Here is a 12,211-nt window from a genome sequence, read left to right as displayed (position 1 = left end):
TCAATATCAGTTCGTTCTTCAGAGGTGAATAGTATGCTTCATCGTTAGTCCTTTGGGATTGTCTTGGATCATTGTACTGCTGAGAATAGTTAAATCATTCACAGTTCTTCATCAAACAAAATTGCTGTAGTGACCACTTTTAAAGGCATGTGGTTTAGAGATGGTGGTGGTGGTGGTGGGAGTGATTTGCCATCTGAATTTAAGTCCAGACTTTGTCACTTGCTAGCTGTATAAATCTGAGCAAGTCACTTAACCTCTTATTTTCAGTTTCCTCTTCTATAAAATGGAAATAAATACTACCTGCAACTACAAGATGCAGACCAAATATTTACCCTACCTACCTCACAGATTTGGTGTAAGGAAACACTTTTGTAAACCTGATGTTCTATATGAATGTTCATCATCATTATTAAAATGCCTTTACACAGAAATATTTCGTCTAGAAAGTATGATCACAAATATATAAACTTACTCCCCAGACACATGGGTGGCATAATCTTTTTCTCTCCACTCCTCCATCTTTTGTATTACTTCAGTCTCTGGGGAGGGGAAGGGGACTAAACGTATCATGCAGAATTCAGGAACAAGGGAGTTGGTAAGTTTCTCGATCATTATCATGGCTGTCAAATATTCATGGGATAGCCTTCAACACAAAATTCTTTCCCAAAAAACCCACTTAATTTCTAAATGAACTGAGAGGTTCCTAAACTGAACAGGTCTCAACCATTTTGCGGGGGTGGGGGGGGTGGGTTAATTTTTATTCCCTTAGCAAACTGAAAAGTTCATTGGATTCCCCAAGAATATTTCATATTCATACAGTGCATTAAGGTTTTAAAAGACTTGAAGTAAACAGTTTTATTCCCATTTTACATATGAGGATATTGAGCTAAGAAATTTGCCTACATCACACAGCTAGTATAAGTCATAGCCAGGACTCAAATCCCAGGCTTCTGATTCTCTGATCAGTGCTTTTTTTTTGGGGGGGGGGGTTGGGTTTTTTGGGGTTTTTTTTTGTGGGGCAATGGGAGTTAAGTGACTTGCCCAGGGTCACACAGCTAGTAAGTGTCAAGTATCTGAGACCGGATTTGAACTCAGGTCCTCCTGAATCCAGGGCCGGTGCTTTGTCCACTGCGCCACCTAGCTGCCCCCAGATCAGTGCTTTTTTGGGGGGGGGTGGCAATGAGGGTTAAGTGACTTGTCCAGGGTCACACAGCTAGTGTCAAGTGTCTGTGGCCGGATTTGAACTCAGGTCCTCCTGAATCCTGGGCCAGTGCTTTATCCACTGCACCACCTAGCTGCCCCCAGTGCTCTTTTGAAACTGGAGAGTAAAAGGAAGACTAAAATGAACCTCAGATTTCTACTGATAAGGGTTTCTGCTAGAAATTTTGTTTAATGTTTGGGGCATAAAATTGAAAGCCAGCATCTTGGATTTGAGACAGAGAATTCCTAGGGCTGCTTTCTTCAATGGCAGAGCTAAAGGCTGGTGGGACCAGCCAATTTGTAACTTAGGCAGGACAGTCCTGCCTTCTAGTGTGAAGAGGAAATTGTGGAGAACAGCAAATTTGAATTCAGCATTGATTCCATCATTGAATGACCAGCTAATACTTTTTTAGTAATTATAATGAACATTTATCAAATGAGATAATGTAGGTGAAAATTATGTGAAGAAAGTGCTATTAAATGGAAGTAGTTATTACTATTATGACTCTTTCAAGATCCCAAGCCAATCTTAAGAATTGAATTGTGGGGGAGCAGGAAGGAGAGAAAGGAGCTTCAGTTATATAAGCTAAACTAAAGCAATTTTAAGTGCCAGGAATTCTACTCACCATAAGACAAGTAAGCACAGATCTTTGTCCACCTCTTACCTCCAGTTCTAGCTACATGTGGAGTAGTTAGTGGGGGGTGGGGAGAGAACCAAGATTATCCTTGCTGGCTCAAGTCCAACTATCATAAGATCACAAGCTAAAAATAATCCTATGGATAAAGGGGAGAAATGTTTTTTCTGAATCAAATAAGATTCAAGTTCTCTTTGGAAGAAAGAAGAATATTTTAGAGGACCCTGAATAAATGATGCATTGAAAAATCACAAAAGATCAGGATCAAATGAAAAATTAAAAGTCATTCTATCCAAAATACACCTGAACGGAAATCTCTTCTGTGATATCTTTAATAACTGGTTATCCAGTCTCTACTTGAAGATAGCCAATGAGGGGCAGCTAGGTGGCACAGTGGATAAAGCACTGTCCCTGGATTCAGGAGTACCTGAGTTCAAATCCTACTTCAGACACTAGACACTAGCTGTATGACCCTGGGCAAGTCACTTAACCCCCATTGCCCCACTAAAAAAAAAAAAAAATGTCTGAAGATAGCCACATATACATTTCACTTTTCAACAACTTGAATTGTTAGGAAATTTACATTATATTTACTCTAAATGTCTTTTTCAGCTTCTACCAGTGGCTCCTAGTTCTTGTTCCCCGTTAGGACCAAGTAGAACAAATCTAATCTCTCTTCCATAAAGTAACACTTTTCACATTTTAAAAAACAGCTCTGTTTCTCCGAAATTAACTCTTCTTCGGTTAGATATTCTTAGTCCTTTCCTATGATTCTCATATAACATCACCTATGGTTGCTTTATCATCCTTGTTGCCTTTGCCTTTAATATTTCATTAATACAAAGGTTCTTAACCAGGGATTAATGAACTTGTTTTTTTTTAAAGAAAATATTTTGATAACTATTTCAATATAATTGGTTTCCTTCGAGATCCTATACACTGGGGGCAGCTAGGTGGCACAGTGGATAAAGCACTGGCTTTGGATTCAGGGGGACCTGAGTTCAAATATGACCTCAGACACTTGACATTGACTAGCTGTGTGACCCTGGACAAGTCACTTAACCCTCATTGTCCCACAAAAACAAACAAAAAATTTTTTTAAAAAAGAAATCCTATGCATTTAAAAACATTCTTCTAAAAGTGTTCAAAGGCTTCACCTGACTGCCAAAGGGGGTCCATGACACACACAAAAAGGTTAAGGACTCCTGCACCAAGGTAAATAAACTCTAATAATGCTAGAGATTTCCTTCAGTAGATTTAATTATTTCTCTCTTTAACTTAATATTCTCCCTACAATCAGTTGTGGATCCAGGAATTTTTATAAGAATTCCAGACACTCCTATTCTAAGGTGCCAGGCCCTGTGATAAGTTCCTTATAAATATTATTTCATTTTATCCAGGAGAACCATGAAATTCTCCCCACTCCTTCCGTTCACTAAATGTCAGCATGAGCATTCTCAACAGCATGGTCTCCCACTTTGACTCCCTGAATCTGCCCCGATAACACAGTGTCTATGCCAGCAACTAGTGATGTGATGACTCCTTGATGTCTCCAGTTGGAGAAGAGGCAACCCCAACCTTGTCACCATACTGACTCCTTACCTCCAGAATCTGGTTTGTAAAGGTTCTCCTTCATCATTCCTACTATAGTTCTCAGGGTTCCAAAAACAATTTCTAGAGGATAAAATTTAGGTTATTCTGAGTCTAAAACAAACACAATTCAGGAGATTTATTATTTGAAGAGAAGTCATGTCTTTTTTCTACTCTTAGGTCCCACTTGCCTAATGAATGATTCTTGGCTTTTTAGAATCATTATTCTGTTATAATAGAATATTATTCTATATAGTTCTTCTGTTGTATTCTTCCATAACTGTCTATCCTTCATACTGTGGAATATTTGACGGATTATGGCAATTCATATAAATATAAGAACCATTGCCAACAAATTAAGCCAATTTACAAGATGAGGTGACTGAGGTATGAATTTCAGTGGCTTGGTTAAGGGAGGGACCGAACTGAACTTAATCATTTATTATTTAGAGGCCATTTCTTAGATCTTAGCCATGAGTCCTACTCTTAATCTAGAATGGGGGAATATATGTCCTGTGCCTTGTAATTATGATATCTGATGTGATTAAGGAGGAAATGCCCCCCCCTTTTAAGTTTTCACTTCTCCTAAATTTCTATTTCCCTTTTTTAAGAAATGTTTTGGATAGTGTATCCTCTTTCCTATCTTGTTTCCCCCCTTTTCCTTTTCTCCCCTTTTCTCTTGACCTTCACCTCCCTTTTCTCCTTTTCATTATTTCATGTTGAATAATTGTGTGTGTGTCTGTGTGTATGTGTAGATAGATTAAAGAAATCACAACATCAAAATGCTTTAGTCAAATGTTCAAATATTCAGATATCTCTTTCTTCATTAGACTTCTAGATACTTAGTTTTATACCATGGTGTCCAAAGTTTTATTTAGCTGCCAATTCTTTGTTGAGAAAAAGAGAAAGGAAGAAAGAGAGAGGGGTGGGGGGAGAGAGAAAGTTGGTCTAAAAGCAGAGGCTCTATTAATAGTAAGCAAGTTTAGGGGGGAAGAAAGCCGCCAGATAGTTAAAACAACTGGGAAATATTTCAAACAAACTCTCTCCACAGACAAGTATACAACAATACAACTGCCAGAAGAAAGTTCTCTTTGGCTTATCCACATGATTAAGAAATAATAGTGGTCTTACTCTGCCTGGCCTTGCAGTTTGGCTCTCTGTTACATAAACTCACCCCCTGACTTAGAGCTTGTGTTATGACTCCATCCACTATGTTATAGTCGGGGCAATCCCCCTCATCCCATTAAAAAGGTATATAGTAAGTGGGATTCACACTATTTTTTTTAAAGTGGCCTGTAGAGTTTGAAATTCAGAGTTAACAATATGTGCTCTGTTACTCCACAAGTTTGCCATAAAATATGCTGTAATCTTTGCCAGGGGTGTGCTGTACATTGCCAGGAGGTTTTCTGCATTGAGGAACACTTCAGGCTGCTTAATGAGCTGCTCAGCCTTTTCCTTATAAGGCATTTTCACTTCACCACAAGGGAATGACAGCCCCTCCAAGTGCAAGCCTGTTGGGACCAGATGACAAGCAACAATTTACCCCGCTTTTAGGGCCGGCTTTGTGCTATCTGCCTCGAACTGTTCCCCTTCAAGCCTTCACGATGATAAAGAGTTCAGGAATGTGAAGGATTGGGGACCTGGGAAGCATTAAGTCAGCAAGAACTAGATAGGCATTTCTGCTTTAGAAGACATAGCTTCTTTTTCTATCCCTGTATATTAACAAGGGTAGTGAATAAGAGGAATAAAAATGATGGGGAGGACAAAAGGAAAGCTAGAATCATATAACTTTATAGCTAGAGAACGGACCTTAGAGATCTTTTATTGCAAGGCATCTTTACCTGGGATCTTTGAAATTGTTTTTTTAAAAAATATTTGATAGTTGTATTTCATTTTAAAAAATTAAGTTTGGGTTGATGCCTTTTATTTTGTACATCATCATAGTTTTCCCCAGTATCCTTTCCTTTTTCCTTCCCAGAGAGTCATCCAAATAACAAAAAGTATTTTTAGAGAAATAAAAAACAAGCAAAAGAAAAGAAAACAATCAGTATAACCAATTAATACACTGAAGAAGTCTGAGAACATGGTTGATGTGCAACACTTGTGGACCTCCCACCCCGAGAAAGGGTGCCTTGAGGGTGTCTTCTCATATCTTTTCATTTTTGTCATTCTTGCTCTTTATGATTTTGCTACAGTCACCTCTGGGTTTTATGTGGGGTTGTCCTTTCCATTTATAGATAACTGTATCTTGATATAATTGCTTTGCCTTGCAATCCTATATATTTTATGTCCGCCATTTAAAATAATTTTTAAAAGGAGTCCATAGGCTTCACCAGACTGCCAAAGGGGCCCATGATGCAAAAAAAGTTAAGAATTTTATAATCAGTTGTAATCTCATTTTACAGATAAGGAAAATGGATATTCAGGAAAGTTAAGTGATTTGTTCAAAATCACGCCACTAGTAGAGCACCAGTGCTGGGACTTAAATTATTTGAACTTCATTATTAGGCATGCAATAACAAATAAATGAACAGATAACTGAGCAATTGAAGAACTGGTGATTTGTTGTGCCAATATAGGTCTAAACCAAAGCTTCTTAAACTCTGGGTAGCGACCTCATGTGGAGTCACTAACTGATTCTGGGGGTTGGGAAAAAGTTGGCAGTCATAAAAAGTAATGTGTACCTATTTTATATACCTATATACCCAGGCAAAAAGGGGTCATAAGTGGAAAAAGTTAAGAAGCCCTGGACTAGAGAGCTGATCAGTGTCTTCCCCCAAATTGACCACAGAATCCAGAACTCCTCATTATGACTCTTTAGTAGAATAGGAAGTATGCTCAAGTATGATTGTGTTTGCTGATTAGCATGGGTCCTTGGTCCCAAAAGGGAGCACTCCCTAATGGATGAAAAAAATATTTCAGCAACAATTTTCATCATTTCCATGACCAGACAAATCACTCTCAACACAAGGAAGGCTTTACCTTGCCTACTGTCTAACTTTCCCTTTCTTACTTCATTCTCACATTCACCTTTCTTACCATTCTGTACTTCCAAACATCACAGGCCTACCTATTTTTGTCAATGTGTGTACTCCCTCCACTGTTAGCTATCACAACTCCTCTGTAACTTGGTGATAGCCCTTGAACATTTCTCTGGTTGAAAAACTAATCAACTATTGACTAACCCGATGATAAGACTTTTTGGACATCCCTAGACTTGTCCTTGGAAAACAGGCCCATGGTCTTGAAGCCTTACCTGTTTGGTAGCATCTGACAGAATTTAGCCTTTGATCTGGCCATCCAGAGTCACCTCCATGGAGGGGTGTGCTGAGCCAGCTTGTACCACTTTGTGAGAACTGATGGATAAATTTTCAAGGTCAGCATTTATACCTTGGAAATTGGCGAATGGTACAGATTAGAACTTGCTTTATTATATTGTTGGTTGTCTGGATTTGAGAAAATGATGGTAAAAATCCTAATTGGCAGATTAAACTTAAAAGTATGTTGAGGGGGCAGCTAGATGGCAGTAGTTAAAGTACCGGCCCTGGATTCAAGAGTACCTGAGTTCAAATCCGGCCTCAGACACTTGACACTTACTAGCTTTGTGACCCTGGGCAAGTCACTTAACCCCCATTGCTTGCAAAAAAAAAAAAAAAGTATGTTGAGAGTACTTTTCCCCTCCCTGTAGCCCCCTCCTAAGACAGCCAGTTGTTAAATATTTATCAGCAGACTCCTTCCTCAGTGTCACAATGTAGTATCATAATAGGATTTTGTTGTTCATCATTTCAGCTGTTTCAACTCTTTGTGATCCCTTTTGGGGGGGTTTTGGTAAAGATACTGGAGTGGTTTGCCATTTCCTTCTCCAGAATAGGACTTTAATGGAAGCTTATTAGTTACATACATTGGAATTGTTACTGAATTGTATTAGTGTGGGAGGACCAGTGTCAGTTACTAAAAGGACTGTTTTTTAAAGAAATTCAATGTTACTACATTAAGCACTCTCAGTGACTAATTTTTTTTATTATAGGCGTCAGTAATAATAACAATAACTATCTTTGTATAAAACATTTTAGATTTTTCAAAACACATATGATCTCATTTTGTCCTCATAGAATTGTATGTCTATTTTATAAACAAGGAAACTGAGACACAGAGATTATGTGACTTCTATAAAGTCACACTGAGTCAATGACAGATTGGACTAGAATGAAGTTTCCTGCCTGTTATTACAGTGATTTTGACGCCCACTCTATCCTGTTTTTCAATGAATGCTTGGAAATACAGATTTGGGAGTCATCTACATATACCATAGAGATGGTATATTAAGTAGTGGGAGTAAATTAGATTACCATGGGATATAAAGAGAAAAGAAGGCTGTAGATAGAACCTTGGCATTCAACCCCTTCTTCCCTGTTTCCCCGAAAGGATTAGGAAAAGGACAAAGATCCTTCAAAGGACAGAGAGAAGGAATGTTTAGAGAGGGGGGAAGAGTATCAGGAGACTATAGGGAAACAAAAGGGAATATGTATTTATATAGCACCTACTCCTCTAATATATGCCAGGCCTTGTGCTAAGCACTTTGACAAATATTATCTCATTTGATCCTTACAGCAACCCTGCAAGGTAGGTACTATTATTAGCCCCATTTTCCAGTTTAGGAAACTGTGTGGTGTTACTGAAGTCAAAGCCAAAGAATCTAGAGGGAGTACATGGTCAGCATTCTCAAATACAATAGGGAGATAAAGAAGGATGGCTTTAAACAGACCAAAGGGTTAGACTATTAAGAGGTCTCTGGTGACCTTTGAGAATGTAGTTTCAGGAGAATGGTGGTGGCCCTAAATGGCATGGGACTGAGGAGACAGTGAATAGTCAAGAACCAGAGGTGTGGAGTGGAGATTGCTTATTCAAGAAGTTTATCAGCTAAGGAGAGATATAGGATGGTGCCTGCATGTGCTAAAGGGGCCAGAGGAAGAATTTTTCAGGATTAGGTACTTTTGAACATGTTTGTAGGCAGATCAAGAGAGAGAAACCATGTAGAAAAGTGAACAAAGGGATGATTGTTGGAAAGAGGAGGAGGTAGAAGGGTGTGATATCACTTGCACAAACAGAAGCACCAGCCTACTAAAGAGTAAGAATATCTCTTTTTCACAAAAGTGAGTTGGGAAGAAAATGGGTATTGATACTGAGAAGCTTTGTGGAAAGGAAGAGAAGAGCCGAGGAAAATTAATTTTACGGTTTTAATTTTCTCAATGAAATAGAAAGTTAAATTGTCTGCATTAAATGTGTAGATTGGAGATATAGTTGGGAGCTTGAGGAGAGAGGAAAAGGTTTGGAATTGTCATTGTGGAGAATTATGTAGGGAGTCAACAAGAGTAAAGTAGGATTACTAGGCAGCAGCAAAAGTTCAGACCAGGTTATTATACACCACAACTCAATTTTTGACTCTCTACTAATACACAGTATTTAAGGAAACTTAGAATTTACCATTGGAATTTTATTGAAAACTATATTGCACCCAATTCAAATAGTTATGCTAAGCAAAGTATATTATTATTCCTCTCTTTTATTTGTGAGCATTATCTGAGAAGTAGTGAGCACCAGGACAAATATTTGAAGCAAAGGTGGCTACATCTTGGCTGGTTCATCGCTAAGGTATCAATGGTGCCTTTACAGCTAACTCTGAAATCCCCTGCTGTTGTGGCAGTATAGTGAGGCATTATTAGGAATAATTAGGCAGAGGAAAGGCAGTGACCAGTGCCAGCAGACTTAATTAGACTGGCTTACCTTTGTACCTTTAGGCACAGTAAAACTAATAGCCAGTGAGCTCTGGGAAATGGGAAGGATTCCATTGTATTATCTGGGGTTCTAGCCAGTCCAGATGACCTTGTTTACAAGGGCAAGGAAAAGACCACAAGAGATAGTAATTTTAAATTTAGGTTTCTACTCTAGATGGGGAAATAATAACAAAGGAAGTATGGGATACAGCAAGAAAGGAAAGTGTAGGTGCCAGGAATCTATTGTTGCTGGCAAAAGTTATTAGAACAGCGCAGGGGATATGATCGTAGTGTCCCTTAGCATTAGCCAGTCCTTTAAGAAAAGAACAAAAAAAGTAAAAACCATTTGGGGTGGGGAAAGTGCTAGACATGGGAGTCATGAGACGGGTGATATGGGCTTTTATCTGTGTAGAACAGGGAACCCTAGATAAGGAAGTCACAGAATCATAGAATCTCAAAGCTGAAAGGGACCTCAAAAAGCATTGAGTTTAACCCATACATATCTGAAAAAAATTCCCTATTCAAGATATCCAACAAGTTGTCATTTAGGTTCTTGGTTTTTGTTTTTGTTTTTTTTCTTTTTTGTTTGTTTTTTTGGTGAGGCAGTTGGGGTTAAGTGACTTGCCCAGGGTCACACAGCCAGTAAGTGTCAAGTGTCTGAGGCCGTATTTGAACTCAGGTCCTCCTGACTCCAGGGCCAGTGCTTTTTTATCCACTGTGTCACCTAGCTGCCCCGGTTCTTGGGTTTGTTTTTTTATAGGACCTCTAGAGAAGTCTCACTACCTGCCTATTCTATCTTTGCACAGCCCTAATTATCAGGAAGTGTTTCCATACGTCAAACCTGAATTTATTTCTATATAATTTCTATCCATTGCTCCTAGTTCTGCTCTCTGGGGCCAAGTATAAGAAGTCTGGGTAAATACACATTATTGCAGGGGATTATGTACGTAGCAGCCTGAATACTCATCCTAATTTTGCCACTATTTAGCTGTGTGGCCTCAGGTAAATCTCTTGCCTCTCTGGGTCTCAATTTCCTCTTCTGTAAAATGAGGAACATGGATTAGAATTGAGATTAAATGCAGACCATGCAGCCAATACTCTTTGTCCTCAAACCCCATCTGTTTATTATTAAACTCTTTGTCCCTTTGTTCAGCTAAATATGGAAGCAAATTATTAAGGTTTTGTAAAGCAAAATGAAACTTTATATAGTAGTAGAGGAAACAGATAAGCACCATTTGCAATTTTCATTTTGGGGACTTTGGACTAAAAACTACCCAAGACTAACAGAAGTAGATAGGCACAGGTAGTAATTGACAGAGGAGGTCCTCTGTTTTCACATTCAGAATTAGTTTGTGGATATTTAGAAATGGAAATGGTGATTATAAAGAGCTAACACAGAGAAACCTGGGTTTCCAACTAAGCCGTGGGCATTTTGTATGTCTGTGTATGAGGAAGCCAACATGACTCCTGATTGGTGGAAAGAATGCTAAATGGGACATAATAGAGTACCTGTAGAAGGGGTGGATTTGATGCTAGAGTTTCTTGGAGGAGAGACACATGTGGCTCCACATTCTTTGGATTAGAGATATGTGGGTCCTAGACATTCTCTGGGAGAGAAACACATAAAAGGACTTTGGAAATTCAGGTTATGATAAGCTTATCAGGAAGTCATGCTTCTAAACTCCATTTCCATTTTTGATAGGATCACTTGATTCATAGATTGGGGAAACAGTTGTTTTCCTACATGCTTGAAGAGAACCAAAATGACATCACTATGTTGGGGTCAAGGTACGGTGTGTCTGACTGTGGCTGGTTAGATCAATATGAGTTCAGGGGGCTCTACCACAGATTGGGTACAAATAATCCATATGAACATTTGGAGTGGAGATAGCTCCAAATTTGCGCATCTCATGTTTCTAGACATGCTGTATTTGAATCTTAGAAAGGCATTTGACAAATTCTCTCAAAATATTCTAATATAAAAGATCAAAAGATAATAACAATAACTATGATTCTTCCCTAAAAGTAAAATCACTGGACGAAGACCCTCCTGATGGACTAAATGAAGAAATGAGAATTTATATGGATGAAAACTTAGATTCAATAAGTAGTTCTGTCATCATCACTTTGGAGAGAAGCCTCTAATGGAATGCCCTAAAAACCTATGCTTGGCACTGAGCTAGTTAACACTTTTAGCATTGATTTGGGTGGCATGCTTTATCAAGTTTGTAGGTGATACAAACTGGGTAGTATAAAAAGATTTCAACTGACTAAAAACAATGATCTAAATGTACTAAGATGAAATGTAATAAGGATACATTTAAGTCATTTGCTTTCATTAAAAAAAAAGTCAATGGCACAAGTTAAGAATGAGGGAGACACAAGGCTAGTTAATAAAGTCAAATGGAAAAGATCTTCCTGACTCCAAATCAGCACTGTATCTACTTTGCCAATATAGCCAAGGTGCTTTTAGTTGATTAAATGACCTACCAGGGTCTCATTTCATTCCAATATCAAAAATAATTAATAAATTTCAGATATTATTAAGAGTGAATGAGGGGGCAGCTAGGTGGCACAGTGGATAAAGCACCAGCCCTGGATTCAGGAGTACCTGAGTTCAAATCCAGCCTCAGACACTTACTGGCTGTGTGACCCTGGGCAAGTCACTTAGCCCTCATTGCCCTGCTAAAATTAAAAAAAAAAAAAAGAGTGAATGAGGGGCAGCTAGGTGGCACAGTGGATAGAGCACCGGCCCTGGAGTCAGGAGTACCTGAGTTCAAGTCCGGCCCTCAGACACTTAACACACACTTACTAGCTGTGTGACCCTGGGCAAGTCACTTAACCCCAATTGCCTCACTTAAGAAAAAAAAAAAAGAGTGAATGAAGGTACTAATTATAATTTCATGGATTCCACAAAATTAAGAGGATTGTGTACATATATGTATATGTATACACATATATGTATATATGTCAAAAATAAGATCTGCCCCAAATAAGAAAATTGGTATTTAC

General features: G+C 38.5%; 1 long non-coding RNA gene across 2 annotated transcripts in view; it reads left to right on the top strand.

Moving 5' to 3' along the window:
- Positions 1-12,211, top strand: part of LOC122735405 — a 124,236-nt gene that overhangs the window by 92,777 nt on the left and 19,248 nt on the right. The window lies entirely within an intron of this gene.

Source organism: Dromiciops gliroides, chromosome 1, assembly GCF_019393635.1.
Source record: "Dromiciops gliroides isolate mDroGli1 chromosome 1, mDroGli1.pri, whole genome shotgun sequence".
In the NCBI taxonomy this organism is placed as follows: Eukaryota; Metazoa; Chordata; class Mammalia; order Microbiotheria; family Microbiotheriidae; genus Dromiciops; species Dromiciops gliroides.
This window is presented reverse-complemented; position numbering and strand designations above follow the sequence as displayed.